The following is an 18,561-nucleotide window of genomic DNA, read 5'->3' as shown; positions in this document are numbered from 1 at the left end:
AACATCAAACCAGGTATCATCTTGCACGTGCTTTTCTGTTTTCAAGTGTTAAATGCAAACACTGTGTATTAATTAGTTCTGTGTGCCAAGATCTTGTTGCCAAATGGTGTTTCTGTAGAGTGAAAAATTATAGATACTGGGTATATAGAATCCTTTTTAGACATATAAAATATTCTTTAGGCTTTCTTTATAAGGACATAGAAAATTTTCTGAGAAACAGAGCCATGAAGCAAGTTAAGAATGTAGAAAGGCCAGTCACTGTTACTGGAACCGGCCAACCGTGAAGGAGGAGGAAAATGAATGCAAGGTAGCAAGGTGGAACCGAGAAATTGATGACCACAATGATGGGGCAGGGCTGTAATGGCAGGGCAGGACTACATTCTCGAGAAAGAATAGTCTATAGAATGTTTCACCTGACCCTGACTCAAGTAGGTAGGGTTTCTTTAGAATGTTCCACTATTTTTATGTTATGCCACCTTAACAACCCCTCATCCCCCTCCCCATTCCTTGGTTTGTGGTTTTTCCCTTTAAAAACCCCTCTCAAACTGGCTGTCGGGGTCAATTCAGCTCCTGCGTGGGCATACGAATTGACCGGCAGCTAGCTGTCATATGCCCGAATAAACCTCGCTTTTGCTCCGGTTCACGGTGTCTCGAGCAGATTACTGGGTGGTCTCGACTTTCTGAGACTTGAGTGAGGGTCTCCCCTCTGCAGAGGTCTTCATTTCTGAATAATGTCAACATTTCCCCAGCACCCCTCCATTAACTAAAGACAGAAAAAAATACAAACGTGGCAACCTGTTCTTCCTACCAAATATAAACTTGTGTATGATCAAAGTATTTTAGCTGTGTTTTCTCTCTAAACCCAAATAAATGTGTAAATGTAAAAAAAAAAAAAAAAAAAAAAAAAGCACTGGCCGATCTTCCTGAGGACCAGAGTTCATTCAGCACCTAGCTTCCACATAATAGCTAACAACCATTTGTAACTCCAGTCCCAAAAGATCAACACCTTCTTCTGGCCTCCATAGGGACTACATGCATTTGATGCACAAACATACATGTAGACAAAACATTGATACACATAAAATAAGAATAATAAAATCACACACACAAACACAGATGAAATGATTTAAGTGTGCTTACACTTTTATGTCAGGCTGCATTCATGGCTCTATGACAACACAGTGGCTCACTGAACACAGGTGGACCCCCAACAATCCTGCTCTGTACTTCCTTAATCTTTGATTACCTTTCCCACCACTTCATCCCATAAGTGACCCTATGCACCTTCCTCAAAGACACAGACCAAACAAGTGGGACAGAGTGGTACATCCTGTGATCACAGCATATGAGAGGCAGAAGAAGGCAAATCTCTGTCCCAGTCTGGTCTACATGTAAGTATCAGGATAGCCAGGGTACACAGTGACACCTTGTGTCAAAAATAAAAAAGAAGGAAAAAAAGGAAAAGAAAGTAGACTCAAGACTTGCTCTCCAGGCTTTACACACATACACACATACACACTTAGATGCCTGGTGAGTAAGCACTTAGCATTTTTTTGTTTGTCAGTTTTTTTGAGACAGGGTTTCTCTGTGTAGCCCTGGCTATCCTGGAACTCACTCTGTAGACCAGGCTGGCCTCGAACTCAGAAATCCACCTGCCTCTGCCTCCCAAGTGCTGGGATTAAAGGTGTGGACCATCACTGCCTAGCAGCTCTTAGCATTTTTACACAAGTCATCCTCTCAGAGATAGGTCTGCTGTATGGTACCAAGACTGGCCTAGTTAAGTGATATTCAGTAGAGCTGAGGTAAGGTAAGGGAATAGTTGGTTGGCCTCTGCTTCCTTGGGTTTTTTTGTTTGTTTCTTGTTTGTTTTCCTGCAGTGGTAGTGATCACACCAAGGCCTTAACATCCTAGGCAAGCAATTTACCATTGAGCAACATCCTCAGTTTAGAGGAGAGTTTTAAAGACAAAAATGAAGAGGATCATTTCATATTTTAAGGCAATGCTTCTTAGTCATAATGATGTAATTACAAGAGCAGTGTCAATCAGAAGCTAGACAGACGTTTGCTGGACAGATGTCCTGCTAGAAGTACTTTGTGTATATGGCTGTGGCAGCCTCAGTGAATGCTTTCTGGTTCAGTACAGGGCAAAGTAATAAAGGCCCAGTATGGGAAAATTATTTCATCTGGCCCAGGGAATGAAATATTTGACCTGACATTCTAGGTGGACAGGTCAAGCATCTGGCTAACCCCTCGAGAAGGCAAGACCATCCTTCAGGAACTTAAGCCATGCCTAAGCCTTTAATGACATAATATACTTTTTCTTCCCAGAATTCCCAGGCCCTAGTACTGTTACTTAAGGAGCACAGCCATGCATTTTCAAAAACTGGCAAGCTTCTCTGTCTACTCTCTTCTTTCTCTTTTCAAAGCACCTTTTTCTTATATTTTTGGTTGTGAGCCTAGCCTGTAATGACTGAGCCATCTCTCCACCTTTTTCTAATACAGGCTTCACTCTTTTTCTAGAGCTTCTTTTCCCTCTATGTGAGTGCTTGTCTGCCATGATGCTGACTTCCATGCCAACCTGAGGGCATGACTTCCTCTCTTCCTCTTCTCCATCTCCCTTTTCTGGGCAGGTGCTGAGATTACAGCTTGCCTGCTTTAGAGTTTTTCTTTTTTGTTTCTTGGAACTCACTATGTAAACCAGGTTAGCCTCAAACTCACACTTCCACTTGCCTCTGCCTCCCAGGTTCCAGGATTAAAGGTGTGCACCGCCAAACCCAACATTTTCCTTAAAGAGGTATGTGAATCTTGCAAGGTAAGTCCACCACAGAACACACATAGGCACTCTTTTTTTTTTTCCAAGACAGGGTTTCTCTGTGTAGCCCTGGCTGTCCTGGAACTCACCTGTAGACCAGGCTGGCCTCGAACTCAGAAATCTGCCTGCCTCTGCCTCCCAAGTGCTGGGATTAAAGGTGTGTGCCACCACCGCCAAGCATACGTGGGCACTCTTAAAGCCAAACAGAAAGTCAGTATTGTCAGCTAGCAGCTGAAAGGAGAACTTGCCCAAAGCATGCAGCCCTGGGTGTCATTGTTCTTTGTCTTTTATGCACATGAAACACATCCTGGTTGACACATTTCATTATTATTACCAATAACGGTTAGTGCAATCCCTCCACACACACACACACACACACACACACACACACACACACACACACACGCACACACACACACCAAGTAGTGGTGTGCTGCCTGTGGTAGTCAGGATAGCTAGCCCTGAGGTCTGTATCTTAGTTAGGGTTTTACTGCTGTGAACAGACACCATGACCAAGGCAACTCTTATAAGGACAACATTTAATTGCAGCTGGCTTCAGCTTCAGAGGCTCAGTCCATCAAGGTCATCAAGGTAGGAACATGGCAGCATCCAGGCAGGCATGGTGCTCAAGAGTTGCTGAGAGTTCTACATCTTCATCTGAAGGCTGCTAGCAGAATACTCACAGGCAGCTAGGATGAGGGTCTTAAGCCAATGCCCCCAGTGACACACCTACTCCAACAAGACCACATCTTCTAATAATGCCACTCCCTGGGCAGAGCATATACAAACCATCACTGTCATGAAAGCAGGAAAGCTGACCCTACTCCTCACCAGCTGCAGCACTTGGGAAAGTGGGTCTTGCACTTTGCCTGGGCAACACAGTAGAGCTGGCCCTGATGGTGAAAGCAACAATAGGCCAGCCCCAAGAGGGTGAGAGCTGGCACTCGGGAGAGGGGGCCCCTCACCTCAAGTGGGCAGTGCAGTAGAGCTGGCTCTGGTGGCATGAGTGCAGGTGAGCTTGACCTAAGGGCATGAGAGCAGAACTGCCCCTGCACACTGCTGGCTGCAGCCTTGGGTGAGCTAGCCAGGGCGGTGCTAGGAAGCTCACTCTGGTGGTGAGGATAATGGATAGCTGGTCTGCTGACCAACTCAGCTACCACCCAGGCCCAGACTCAGGGCTTCAAGTTGGTCCACACCGAAATCTACATCATCTATGAACTGTTAGGGTGCCTGAAAGAACTGGTCCTGCTAATCCAATGCTGCAGGATCTCCAAGACACAGAGTAACAACAGGATATCTGAGAGGAATCCCAGTCCTCCAGTATTGTGTAGCAGAAGCGAGAGACCTCTAACCAGACCTGTGATTCATTGCAATGAATATTTGCAAGTAAAGATCTATGGACAAGGGGCTGGAAAGATGGCTCAGTGACCCTCTTCTGGTATGTCTGAAGACAGTGACAGTACATAAAATCTTTTTAAAAAAATCTATGGACAAAAAGCTATACTATGGGACACATGCTGTGACACACTATAGCTCCCATGATGAGAGAGGTTTTCTATGCTTTGTTTTGTTTTGATTATCTTTTTTTTTAATTTTATTTTGGGGAGGAGGTTGCAAGAGTGGAGGGCAGATAGGAAAGAACAGTGAGATGAGAGGGACTGGGGTACATGATTTAAACTCACAAAGAATCAATAAAAAGTTGTTTTGTTTTGTTTTAAAGTGAGCAAGGATCAAACCACAGAATACAGAATGCAAGGTTTGTACATGTGATGGTTTGTATATACTTGGCCCAGGGAGTGGCACTATTAGGCGGTTTAGCCTTGTTGGAGTAGGTGTGTCACTGTGGGTGTGGGCATTAAGACCCTAGTCCTAGCTGCCCGGAAGCCAGTCTTCTCCCAGCAGCCTTCAGATGAAGATGTAGAACTCTCAGCTCCTCCTGCACCATGCCTGCCTGGATGCTGCCTTGCTCCCACGTTTATGATACTGGACTGAACCTCTAAACCTGTAAGCCAGGCCCAATTAAATGTTGTCCTTATAAGAGTTGCCTTGGTTTCGGATTTCTGAGTTCGAGGCCAGCCTGGTCTACAGAGTGAGTTCCAGCCAGGACAGCCAGGGCTATACAGAGAAACCCTGTCTCGAACCCCTCCACCCCCAAAAAGAAAGAGTTGCCTTGGTTTAACACCAGCACTTGGGAGGCCGAGGCAGGCGGATAACTAAGTTCAAGGTCAGCCTGGTCTACAGATTGAGTTCCAGGACAGCCAGAGGTATACAGAGAAACCCTGTCTTGAAAAACAAAAAACAAACAAAAAAGTTGCCTAGGTCATGGTGTCTGTTCACAGCAGTAAAACCCTAACCAAGACAGTACATTTAAGGACTGTCTTGGATCCTGGAGCTATGAAGTAGGTCTTTGTTCCTGTTTTGGCAACTGTTGGCCCTACCATGCTGGGCTTTAAGGTCTGAGTGGTGACTCCAACATGATGACAGTTTTGTGTGGAAAGCTTTTGTGGGCCACTTCTTTAAACTTAGCAGGAATTTCACATTGAGCCAGGACAGGGAAGTAAGCTCAGGCAGGAATCTGATTTGAGGCTAGAACAAAGAAGTGGGCTTCAGGTAAGAATTTGCCTTTGGGCTCAGATATCTTGGTCATCCCGATAAGCCCCTAGAAACAGTGATCACGGGACTTCGGTTTATTCCCTTGCTAGTTCCTTGACTCTTTGTGTTTATTGCCTTGCTTGTTCTTTAACCTAGAACTGACCTTATTATTTGCCTGTACTTAAAATGGTATAAAAGCAGACTGGATAAAAAATAAACCCGCCGCAGCCTCAGAACTGGCTGGGGTCATGCTACAGTGTTGTCTAATTGTCCTTTTCTCTTTAATTCTTACTCCCCCCGCTCGAGAAACTGTTTTCTAACTGAGCTGGCTTGGTCAGTTTTGCTAAGGTCTGGAAGCCTGTTTCACGTACACTTATTTGTGCTTCTTTTACTTTGGGTCCTCTGCTATTTCTTTTCTTTTGAATGTTTTCGTATTTTTGCTTTATGTATATGAGTGTTTCCTTGGGGCTGGAGAGGTGGCATAGCAGTTAAGAGCACTGGTGGTTAGTCCAGGGGTCTTCAGTTCAAATCCCAGCACCCACAAGGCATCTCTCAACCATCTAAACTGTAGGCCTATAGCATGCCTTGCATGCACTTTTCTGCGTGCTGATATACATGCAGACAAACCACTAATATACATAAGCAAATAAATCTTAAAAAAAAAATTGTATCCCTGCTTGTATGTCTGTGTGCCCACAGAGGACAGAAGAGGGAACTAGAGTCCCTGGAATTGGGATTACAGATAGTTGTGACCCAGCATTGGGTGTTGGGAATCAAACCCAGTTGGGAAGACTAACCAGAGCTCTTAACTGTTGACCTATCTTTCCAGTCCTTCAAGATTTTTTTTTAAATTTTATCTGTAAGATTTTTTTTTTGCCTTCATGTATGTAAGCACACTACATATGTGTCTGGTGTAAATGGAGGCTAGAAGAGGGTGTCAGGTCTCCTGGAACTGAAGATACAGGCAGATATGACCTGCCATGTGGGTACTGAAAATCCAAGCCCAGTCCTCAATAAAAGCAAGGGATATTAACCATTGGGCCATCTCTCCATCCCTGGAGATTTTCTTAATAAACTCTAGCAACATTTTCCTTGAGCTTCCTTTTGAATCTGTTCTTAAATTATTTTATAACTTAGACTAAGAATCCCTAGAGAAGACCCTACATTCCCCCTGTAACATGTGGCATCCCTGACAGTACTTCCCAACAGCTCCAGTAATAGAAACAAGTCACCATTTTAGGGATGGACATCAGCAAATGCACACATCAAAGTAACAGTTACACTCCTGGCCAGAGTCATAATTGTTAGGGCTCAGGAGTCACCACACAAACACCCAACTCAGTCACACAGGGATGGTTTATTGATCCTCAGTAAATGGATTGATCAGGGCAACAGTTGAAAGCTTCCAGTCAAACATTTCTCAGGGCCACCTTATAAAGGCTAAAACTACAAAAACCATAATGAGTTCATAAGTACATGCAGGAAGTGTTATCTGGTGGTCAGCCCTGACTCAAGTCATTTTAGACATATTAGTTCATATTGGCCTTTACTTTAATGGGTTCATAAGTGAAGCTTATGGTTATGGAATTTTTTTTTTTTTGGATTTTCGAGACAGGGTTTCTCTGTGTAGCCCTGGCTGTTCTGGAACTCACACTGTAGACCAGGTTGGCCTCCAACTCAGAAATCCACCTGTCTCTACCTCCCAAGTGCTGGGATTAAAGAATGGAATTTCTTTTTTTTTCTAAGATTTTATTTATTTTATTTATGAGTACATTGTAGCTGTCTTCAGACATACCAGAAGAGGGCACTGAATCTCATTACGGATGGTTGTGAGCCACCATGTGGTTGCTGGGATTTGAACTCAGGACCTCTAGGAAAGAGCAGTCAGTGCTCTTAACCGCTAAGCCATCTCTCCAGCCCAAGAATGGAATTTCTTAAAATTAACAAACCTCCTAAGAGGAGGTTACAGAACATAACAGGGTATGTGGTTAGCATAACCCTGCTCTGAATCAAGTTATTTTTGTGTCAATGACTGGCAGGCGTGTTACAGCAACAATATGAAACAGCTGGCGGGCATAGAACAAAATAGCTACAGCTAGGCTGGGCTGGCAAGCCTCAACAATAATATTCTTGGTTCCTTTTCTGGATGCCAAAAGGAAGTTCTGGTTGCTGGGCCAGTTTCGTGTTCTCTCTTCCTCTAAACTAGCATCCCTTACCAGAGGTTATACCTGACAGTATGACCACAGCTTATCCCTACTAGGGAACCAGTCTGAAGTTGAAACTCTGGATTTTCATGGTGGGAAAGGAGGAATCCATTCATCTCCTTGATTCATCTCATCTCCTAAATGGTTTTAGAATTGGGGTCTGGAGGGGATGTTATAATTGTCTAAGGAGACATTGAGGATGCCAGGACTTTGTTGAGACCCTTTAAAGGAAAGCAACTTCATCCTGGTCAAAAGAATGGAATACCTCTTGTCCTAATTGGAGACATGACATTCTGATTGCTCCAAAGAGTAGAAAGTTATATATTATTTATTGTTGTTTCCCTTATGAGTTAATCCATACCATGTGTGTTGTATACACTTTTAACCCAGCACTCTGGAGGCAGGCAGATCTCTGTGGTTGTCACCTTCCACCATATGGCTGGTTGTCTGCCATGAGCCTGCCTGGCTTTCTCTCTCCCTCTTCTCTAACTCCCTTCTCCCAGTAACTGTTCCTTTAACAGCTTGCCTGAACTGTTGGGTTTTTTTTTCAAATGCTAATAAATTTGTCCTGGAACTTTCAAGTCTGTTTCTAAATTGTTTTATTAAGAAGACTAAGGCCCCCAAAGAAGAGACCCTCCAGTAACATTATCAAAGAACCTTGTTTACATCAGAAGCTTTCCTTCATAATATACTAGCCTGACTTACTTGTAAAGATTTATTTTATCTTATTTGAGCCTGTGTACAAACCATCAATGTGGATTCTGGGAGCCAAACTCCAGTCCTTACCAAGTTCGGCCATCTTTCCAGCCCCCTGATTTATTTTTGCCATTATTAGGATCCTCCCAGGGTACTCCATCTCAATTCTGACAGCTCTGACATTTCTTTTGTACCTGGAATGGACTGAGGAAGAAATTAGTTCATGGAAGAGGAAGGGGGCTCCAGGTCTCTCCTGTTTAACAAAGTCATTATTTAGAAAGGAGAGCCCCAAATACTAGTGGGTGAAGATACTCCAGGAGCACAGACTCTTTCAAGTTTACAACAGCAACTGGAAGAGAGTTTCCTTTGATTCATTTGCCCTGAGTCGCTGGGGAGGTGGCACAAAGGCTAGCTGTTAACATATGATCAAGGGACCCAGCAGTCAGTCCTTCACATGCATGGAACAGACACATTTCTTGTTTGTTTATTTCAGGCACCAATTTTAAATCTAAAATCAAACCAACCTTTTAACTAAAATTGCCTTCTTTCCTAAAAATTAAGCCCTGTAATTTCTGAATGAATTGGAGAATTCCACTAATTAAACCTGCAAGCCTCCCAGAAAGGTAGTATTTCCTGGCAGGCCCAGGACCCACTTTTATTTCTATCACCACTGTATATTCGATCCCCACCCAGCTGTGTCTCAAACTCATCTACCTGCCCACTGGAACTGGAATGATCCAAACAAAGAGAATGAAATGCCCTTTATACGCGTCAATCTTCCCCCTTAAAGCCTTCCCACTTGAAACTCAACTTTCCAAGCCCAAACACAGGCTGGCCTCACTAGACTTCCCAATATTCATTTCTGCTTGTTTGCATTTGGTAGGGACTGACACAAAGAAACCTGTGTCTGGAAAAGTTAACAGGCTCAAATAACAAAGACGGACTGAAAGGTAGAAGAGCCCCGGAAGAAGACTTGCAGTGAATGGGAACTTACACCAAGGTTCCAGGAGAGGATTATATACAAAGTTCGGATAACACACAGTGAAGAGACTAAGTCAACACCGAACTTCGATAACATTTGTGTGCTTGTTTTGTTTTGTTTGAGAGGCGTACTTACTCTACCACTTAGGTTGACTTCAAACTCACTTAGATGGTCCTGCCACAGACTTCTGCAGTGCTAGGAGTTACACACCTTGCCACAGTACCTGGATACATTTATGGATACTGTAATCTACCATATGATGAAGGTGTTTTGGTAATTAGGATTGGATTTCTCACATTTGAAGGACAAATATATGGCTTTGATGTTTTCAAGTAGTAAAAGTAAGTTATTGATGTGCACATGTAGAAGTCAAAGAACCGCTGTGGGGATTGGCTCTCTCTTATGTGGGTTTGGGGGATAAACCTCCGGCTCGGCAACAAGTCTCAGATTTTAATAGCTAATAGACAGGCTAGAGAGGTGGGTCAATAGATAAGAGCACTTGCTACTCTTTCAGAAGACTGGAGTTAAGTCCCCAGCATCCACATCGGGTGCCTCACAACTGCTTATAATGGACCCACCTCAAAGATCCAACCTCTTCTCGCCGCCACAGACATCTGTATGCATGTGCACACATACACTTCCACAAACATTATAAAATGATGCCTTTTTAAAAAAAAATACAAGAGGGACATGTGTTACTTACACAGAGAACCCGGGTTCTATTAAGCACCCATGTGGTGATTCACAATCTTGTGTAAGTCCAGTCTCAGGAAATCTAATTTTTTTTCTTACCTCTAAAAGCACTAGGCAGACATGTGGTGCATATACACACACGCAGACAAAACACACACATAAAATACTCAGATATTTGTTTGCTTGAGACTGGATTTCTCTGTATATCCTTGTCACTCCTAGAACTTGCTCTGTAGACCAGGCTAGCCTAAAACTCAGAGATCGCCGGGCGGTAGTGGAACACACCTTTAATCCCAGCACTTGGGAGGCAGAGGCAGGCGGATTTCTGAGTTGGAGGCCAGCCTGGTCTACAGAGTGAGTTCCAGGACAGCCAGGACTACACAGAGAAACCCTGTCTCAAAAAAACCAAAAAATAAAATAATAAAAAAAAAATAAAACTCAGAGATCTACTTGGCTCTGTCTCCCGTGTGCTAGGGTTAGAGGTGTGGTCTATCAAGACCAGTGTAAAATAAATATAAAAGAAAGGAAAGAAGGAAGAGAGAGAAAGAAGGGGGTGGGGGAGAGACTGAGCAAGCCAAGAGATTACTGGCCTGCCCACAGTGACTTCATTTTGTTCTAGCTTCAGCTAACCCATCCTCCCAGCCCCCACTGACCACATCCTGTTGAGCAGAACATTCTCAGGTAGCTTCACTGGCAGCCTTGGGTTTTATAGCATAAAACAAACTGAAACTTCTGAACTGAAACATTTGAAACTTCCACACCTTGGCCTGCCTCTGGCATGATGCCATTGTGGTTTTTAACTTCATCAACGCCACTTTTCTTTGTTTTTCTCAGGGCCAAAAGTTCTTTCCAGCCAAAGCCTGCTTTTGACCTCCAGCAGATAAAGGACTGGCTTTCTCCCGTGTCTCAAGGGGTGCAACCATTAAATGCCAATTTCATGCTTAGATTTCTATCAGTGTCGTGTGATGTCTATCTGCACACAATGATACTGTTCAAAGATAAACTTTGTAAAATCACATAACTGACAAGAGAACATGTACAGTTAGTTTGGTAACAGGCAATAAAAAAACTTTGAAATACTAAAAAAAAAAAAAAGCCATTTATTCTTCCCTTCCAGAAAGATAGAAATGTAAAAAAGAATTTAATTCTTAATATTAGGCTTTATTTATTTACTTATTTATTTAGTTAGTTTTTTGAAACAGGGTTTCTCTGTATAGCCCTGGCTGTCCTGGAACCCACTCTGTAGACCAGGCTGGCCTCCAACTCAGAAATCCGCCTACCTCTGCCTCCCAAGTGCTGGGATTAAAGGCGTGCGCCACCTCTGCCTGGCTAGGCTTTAAATTCTTTAAATTCTTTAATTTTTTTTACATTTATTATTTGTGTGTGTGTGTGTGTGTGTGTGTGTGTAGGTATGCACATATACCTTGTCACATGTGTGAGGGGCAGAGAACAACTTACAGAATCTGTTCTTTCCTTCCTCTTTGTGGGCCTTAGGGCTCAGGATTGGCAGCCTGAGACTTACCCCATGATCCATCTCATAAGCTAGCAGATTTGTTTTTACAAAAAGTTTTTCTTGGGCCTGGGGAAATGGCTCAGTAATTAACAGAACCAACTGTTCTTTCAGAAAACCTGGATTTTCATACCCACCATTCAGATGGCAGCTCCTAACTGTCTGTAACTCCAGTCCCAGAGGATCTGACACCTTCTTCTGGCCTCTGGAGTCACTATATGCATGTAGTATATGGACATATATACAAAGGCAAAACTCTTTTGTATAAAGGAAAAATGAAGGTTAAAATTGAAAAAAAGAGAGGCTGTACTTATTATATTAGAAATAGTGTAAGAATGTTGTGTAAACTTTTTTTTTCTTGTCATACATGTACCTACATGATATCTTCAATTTTTCCTCTTAGCTTACCAGGCTGAAAGTATTTGCCATTTGTCCTTTCACAGAAGACGTTTGCCAGTCACTATTCTAGAGGAAGTAAGACTTTAGCCAGTGAAAGAAGAAAGTCTTTCTAAGCAAAAAAGACAGGCTGGCCACACGAGGAGGAGCAGATTGTTTGTGAAAAATAATAGACAAGCATTTCATAGCAGGCCATTCCAAGCAAACATTCTTGTTCCAATGTTTGCCTTTCAGAGCCAATCTGTAATAGCAGATTCTTCCAGAAGAGGGCTCCCTTAATTCTCAGTTGAGATATGGAAGATGAAAGAGCCTTAGAGTAAACGTTTATATACCTAACACTTCGATTTCATCCTTAATAGCTTTATACTTGTTTTTAACAAGTATCTACTCATCTATCAGTTAATTGTGTTTTCAATAGGCCACTATACCGCTGTTAAGATAGGTCAGCCTGCATTGGACTTACCAGTAATCAGAATTATACAGTTTCCCTTTTTTGGGGGGAGTGGGGGTAGGGGGTGGGGAGAGGTTTCAAGACAGGGTTTCTCTGTGTAGACCTGGTTGTCCTGGAACTCACTCTGTAGAACAGGCCGGCCTGGAACTCAGAAATCCGTCTGCCTCTGCCTCCCAAGTGCTGGGATTCAAGGCGTGCACCATCACAGCCTGGCATCCTTTTTTTTTTTTTTTTTAATCTTAACTATCTTTTTTTTTTTTTTAAAGATTTATTTATTTTATTATGTGAGTACACTGTCACTCTCTTCAGACACATCAGAAGAGGACATTGAATCCCATTACAGATGGTTGTGAGCCACCATGTGGTTGCTGGGAATTGAACTCAGGACCTCTGGAAGAACAGTCAGTGCTCTTAACCACTGAGCCATCTCTCCAGCCCTAATGTTAACTATCTTTATTTTTGCAGTGCTGGGGCCTTGAGCATGTTAGGTAACTCCAATACCATTGAAATTCATGCCCAGTCCTTTTGTTACTTAGAAGACAGACATGAGCAGTGGAATTGGGAGATGAGGGTCCCAGGAGGCCAGCCATCAAAGCTCAGATCTCTTCGATGCCAACTTTCCTGCTAAAACCTAAATTTAAAAAAAAAATGACAAAATGGGGGGTAGAGAGATGGCTCAGTGGTTAAGAGCACTAACTACTCTTCCAGAAGTCCTGAGTTCAATTCCCAGCAACCACATGGTGGCTCACAACCATCTGTAATGGGATCTGGTACCTTCTTGTGGTATGTCTGAAGATAGCTACAGTGTACTCACATAAAATAAATAAATCTTTACCCACCCCCCAAAAAAAAGACCAAGCTTCATATAAAGAAAAATAAATAATATTAAAAAATAAAAAATAGGCCTGGCAGTGGTGGCACACACCTTTAATCCCAGCACTTGGGAGGCAGAGGCAGGCGGATTTCTGAATTTGAGGCCAGCCTGGTTTACAGAGTGAGTTCCAGGACAGCCAGGGCTATACAGAGAAACCCTGTCTCGAAAAACCAAAATAAATAAATAAATAAATAATAAAAATAACAAAATGAGCTGAGTCAGGTGGCACACACCTCTAGTCCCAGCTCCAGGGACGCAGAAGTAGGTGGATCTCTGTCAGTTGCAGGCAGCCTGATCTACGTATGTTCATAGTGAGTTCCAGGACAGCCAGGGCTAAGAGACTATGTCTCAAAAACTAAAACAAAATGTTTTACTGACAGTCATGAGATTAATTATGAAATCTTGTATAGTTAAAATAAAACAAAAAACAAAAAAAGCCAGACATGGTGGTACAGGCCTTGAATCCCAGCACTTGGGAGGTAGAGGCAGAGGCAGGGTCACCTTGATCTACATATTGAGCTCCAAGGACAGGGTTACAGAAAGACCCCCATCTCAAGATAAGATAAAATAAGAAAAATAAAATAGGCCTGAAGAGATGGCTAGTAGATAAGACCACTGGCTGATCCTCTGAAGGTTATGGATTGGATTCCCAGCCCCCACATGGTGGATCACAAGTGTCTGAAACTCCAGTTCCAGGGGGTCCAATGTATGCATTGGATACTGTATGCATATGGTATATAGATATATGTGCAGCAAGATACCCTTACACATTAAATAAGTATATCTCAAAAACTTTTTAAAAAATTAGATATAATCAAGAAAACCCCAGTTGTATCTTGGTGCTACCTCTAAGGGTTCCTGCCACATAGTGTGTAACTGCCGTTTCTTTTGTAACGGCCGTCAGGTTCTGCTACTTTGTAAAGGCTGGCTGGTTCTGCTGCTCCGGTCCAGGTCAGGGTCTAGCAAGAGACAGAGTGGGGACGGAGGAAGGGGGAAAAAGGGGCAAGAGACGCAAAAGATAGATACAAGACAGAGTCCAGTGGAGTCTCTTCAAGTCTCTTCTTTATTCTCCTCTCTTCTTCTATATTCTCCTCACTCCTTCCACGTTTCACCTTCTACCTTCCACCTTCTACCTCTCACCTCCTTTCTTCCATCTACCTTCTAGCTCAATAGAAAGGAAATCCTGGGTATTTATACCCTTTACCACGTGACTTGCCCTCGTGGACAAGCTCAACTGAAGCCACTACGTCATGTGCCTTGTAGCCAAGGATACCAGGAGCACCTTGCAGCTGGGGGCACTAAACAGTGTAACAAGATGTTTATCAGAGTGCGCTCAGCTATTGCAGGCTGTTGAAACAAGTCTCTTGTCAGGGTATATGGCTCGAGATGGCTGTAAAGATGATAGCCACTTTCGGCTAAGAGTTGGCTCCCAACAATAGTGTACACTAAGGCACTTGTGTACACTGAGGAAGCATGTGTGTCTGTCCAGTTACTGCCCACCATCCCCACTCCCACTGGCATTTCTAGATGAACATGGGAAGAGAAACACTGTAAAAAGGAGGTCCAGTACACTCTGATCTGGGAAAGCATTACTTTGTGAATAGCCACCCACCTTATAAATATTCATGAGTATCCCCCCTCCTCTTTTTTTTTTTCCAACTCTCAACTCTCTGGGCTGAGACTCACCACACCCTTTCCTCCCTCCCTTCTCCTCTGCACTAACCTGCCTTTGGAGTGCTTGCTTTGCAGGGTTAAATAAAGGTCTGTTTTAACTCTTTCTCTCGAATGAATTCTTTTCTTGCAGAAAGAACTAAGAGACCCCTTATAATATTTACAAATAAAATTTGTATTCAGTGAAATGGACAAAAATGAAAATTTCCCAAGTTTACATAAACTATAATTATCCCAGACCCCAAATGTAGAATATTACCATTAACACAGAAAGTGCCTTCCCTACCAAATCACTGCCTCTCCCAACTAACAGTTTTTTGTTGGTGGTGGTGTTATTTTTTGTTGTTGTTGGTTTGGCTTGTTTGTTTTGGGGGAGTGTTTTTGTTTTTTGGGTTTTGTTTTTAGTTTCTGAGTCAGGGTTTCTCTGTGCAGCCCTGGCTGTCCTGGAACTAGGTTTGTAGACCAGACTGGCCTCAAACAATATTTAGATTTTTTTAATGATTTTTTTCCAGTTGTGTTTGTTCAACCTGAGGCTTAAATAAGATTTATACATTGTCACTGATTAACAATAAGTTTCTTTAATTTCTCTTAATCTACAGGCAGAACCAGCTATAAGTAGAGCAACCAGAGAAGTTCCACAAGGCACCATGGTAAGGACAAACCCATTGAATTTAATACTCTGCTGTTGCTACCTTGAAAGGCTTAATTTCATCTTTGTCTGTTGAAAGTGAAGTACAGTGAAGATTATAGCCAGGCATGGTGGCTCACACCTTTAATCCCAGCACTTGGAAGATAGAGGCAGGCCAGCCTAGTTTACAAAGGCGTTCCGGGACAGTCCGTCAATGCTAAATGAAAAAAACCCTGTCTTGACAAATAAAAATAAAAACAACACAAAAGTGGAACAGTGAGATGACAGATTAGGTCAGCTGGTGGGGATAAACAAACTTGTCAGGAACCTGGGCATCAGTAAAGTCTGTAGTCCCTGTGTCTCCGTGTGAGAAAATATAACATTAAAAAGCAAAGGAAGAAAATGCTGTTTAAGATGGAGAAATAAATTTGAGAAGAAAGCTAATAGATTTATATTCTAGTTCTTCCAATGGTATTCTTTTCAACCCTTTGGAGAAAGGATCCCATACTGATGGTATACAAGCCTTGCAAATCATGAATGCTGCCAGCCCTGTAGGGTATCTTTTCTCCCTTTCAATACAGGTAGGACAACCAGTGGAGACAATTTACATGTGTCCTTGTACCTATATTTCCTAAAATTGGTAGATATAAAAGCACGGTGTATGTGTGTACATGTGAGGTACACTAACACACACATGAGAGCATGTGGTAACTCCTTCTGACTCCTTTTGATTTCTTCCTCTCTGGATCGGCACTTTGTATTTTTTTTTTTTTTTTGGTTTTTTTTTTCGAGACAGGGTTTCTCTGAGTAGCCCTGGCTGTCCTGGAACTCACTCTGTAGACCAGGCTAGCCTCGAACTCTCGAACTCAGAAATCCGCCTGCCTCTGCCTCCCAAGTGCTGGGATTAAAGGCGTGCGCCACCACCGCCCGGCTGGCACTTTGTATTTTTAAAATAAAAAAAAAACATTTTTTTCTGTGTGTATGAAGTGTCTCTGTGTCTTGTGAGAGTGTGTGTGGCACAGCAAGCATAGGCGGTCAGGGGACAGCTATGTGAAGCTGTGTTTTGCCTTCTTGCCTTCTTACCTTTAGGTTCTGAGGATTGAACTTGGGTCATCAAGCGTGCTAGCAAACATTATACCTGCTGATCCATCTCAACAACTGCTCCAACAAAAATTTTAAAACCCTTTTTATGCCGGTCAGTGGTGGCACACGCCTTTAATCCCCGCACTTGGGAGGCAGAGACAGGCGGATTTCCGAGTTCCAGGCCAGTCTGGTCTACAGAGTGAGTTCCAGGACAGAGACACACAGAAAAACCTTGTCTGGGGGTGGGGGGGGAACCTTTTTATGGTTTTTTTTGTTTGTTTTTTGAGACAGGATTTCTCTGCATGTGTGTCTGTATACCTGTCTGTCTTGGAACTGAACCAGGCAGGCCTTGAACTCACAGAGATCAATCTGGCTGCCTTTGCTAGGAATAAAAGAGTGGGCTACTATCTCCGGCCCTTTTTACATTTTGTTTATTTGTTGTTGGTAAAACAGAGCATGTGCTTGTCAAAACATGCATGTGGAAGTCAGAGGATAGCCCCTAGAAGGCATGCATGTGGAGGTCAGAGGATAGCCCCTAGAAGGCATGCATGTAGGGGTCAGAGGGCAGCTCCTAGAAGAAGGCATGCATGTGGGGGTCAGAGGGTAGCTCCTAGAAGTTGGTTTTTTCCTTCCACTGTGTGGGAACCAGGAACCCAATTAAGGTTGTCAGCCTTGTCAGAGAGCACCATCTCACCAGCCCTCTATGCCTTATTTTTTGAGACAGGGATTTCAGTTTTATTCTTTTGCCATGACAAAAGCAACTCAAGGAAGGAAGGCATTTATTTCAGCTTACAGTCTTATCATTGACAGAAGGAAGGGACAGAACTCAGCCATTACTTGGAGGCAGATCTGTTTGCTATTCCACACAGCGCTACCTCCTATGGAGGAACTTTTTTCACAGCCAAAAAGGTAAAACAGAAACAGTGCAGGATACTGCCTCCTAGCTAGCTCTCTGTCAGCCTTCATAGCCAGCCCAGGACCACCTACCTGGGAAATCATGGAACAGTGTTGCACACCATGGACTGGGCCCTCTCCCATCAACTAGCAATTAAGATAATAACTCTAGGCATGTCCTTAAGATGGTCTGATCTGGGAAATACCTCAATTGACACTCTCAAGTATAGTGTCTAGGTTAAAACTAATTGGGATGCAGAGTGTCTCACTGAACCTGGACTTGGACTGGCTGGTCAACAAGTCTCTTGGATCCTCCTGTGTCAGCATCCCCAGTGCTGCATCACAGGTACATTCCACCATACTGGCTTTTACTGAGTGCTAGGCATCTGAACCGATTCCAAATGCTTTCATAGCAAGCATTTGTAACCACTGATCCGTCTCCCCATCTTCCACCTTTCAACTTTTGAGGAAGGATCTCAAAAATGCTTCCTCGGCTGGCCTCAGACTACGTAGCAGAGGATGGTCTTGATCTGGATCCTCCAGATCCAAAAACCCAAAGGCACCATCTTGTATAACTAACAGCTTTCTTAGAATTGCTCAGCCATTTCTCAGCTGCCTACTTACAGAACGGTTTGAGTTGTTTATAAAAACAGGAAATATTAATCACTGTATTTGTTTTAGTAAGCAGTAATTTAAAACAGAGTTGGCAGCCTTCCACAACATTCAACAGCTGGCTCCTGCCATATCTCTTCCCCTCACTGAGAATGTCCTATCCCAAGTTGTCATCTGTCCTGATCCAAGCTTCTCTATGGGGACTGCACTTCCAGTTGTTTGTGGTTTTGTTTTCTTTTTGAGACAGGCTACACATAACCCTGGCAATCCTAGAACTTGCTCTGTAGACCAGGCTGTCCTCAAACTCTGGGATCTGCTCAACTCTGCCTGCTAAATATCCAGAAGTGGTTTTTTTTTTTTTTTTTTTTTTTTTTTTTTTTTTTTTTTTTCAGAGACAGGGTTTCTCTGTATAGCCCTGGCTGTCCTGGAACTCAATCTGTAGACCAGGCTGGCCTCGAACTCAG

Source organism: Grammomys surdaster, unplaced genomic scaffold (genome assembly GCF_004785775.1).
Source record: "Grammomys surdaster isolate TR1022 unplaced genomic scaffold, NIH_TR_1.0 126398, whole genome shotgun sequence".
Classification (NCBI taxonomy): Eukaryota; Metazoa; Chordata; class Mammalia; order Rodentia; family Muridae; genus Grammomys; species Grammomys surdaster.
The sequence above is the reverse complement of the archived record's forward strand: the minus strand, read 5'-3'. Positions refer to the sequence as shown.